The following is a 274-nucleotide window of genomic DNA, read 5'->3' as shown; positions in this document are numbered from 1 at the left end:
AGTGGTGCTCGAAGCGGTACGTACCCTTTGCTGATACCTTCAGATCTTATGCCTATCCAGACCGTAGACATGCGTGGACTGTAGGCATTGAAGCACAAGGCGTGGTTTTGTACTGTTATGTTATGTGATGATCGGTTTATTTCTGTGTAATGGATTTATGATACCTCGAAGTTTGCTCACGAATGGAAAATGCGTTGTCTAGCGAATACATTTGAATTTTTGGTTGGTTTCTGAGGCCGACTACCAGATAGTGACGTTATTACTGTGTGTGTGT

The sequence above is a fragment of the Penaeus monodon genome, chromosome 27 (assembly GCF_015228065.2).
Source record: "Penaeus monodon isolate SGIC_2016 chromosome 27, NSTDA_Pmon_1, whole genome shotgun sequence".
Classification (NCBI taxonomy): Eukaryota; Metazoa; Arthropoda; class Malacostraca; order Decapoda; family Penaeidae; genus Penaeus; species Penaeus monodon.
Note: the sequence above shows the minus strand (reverse complement) of the source record.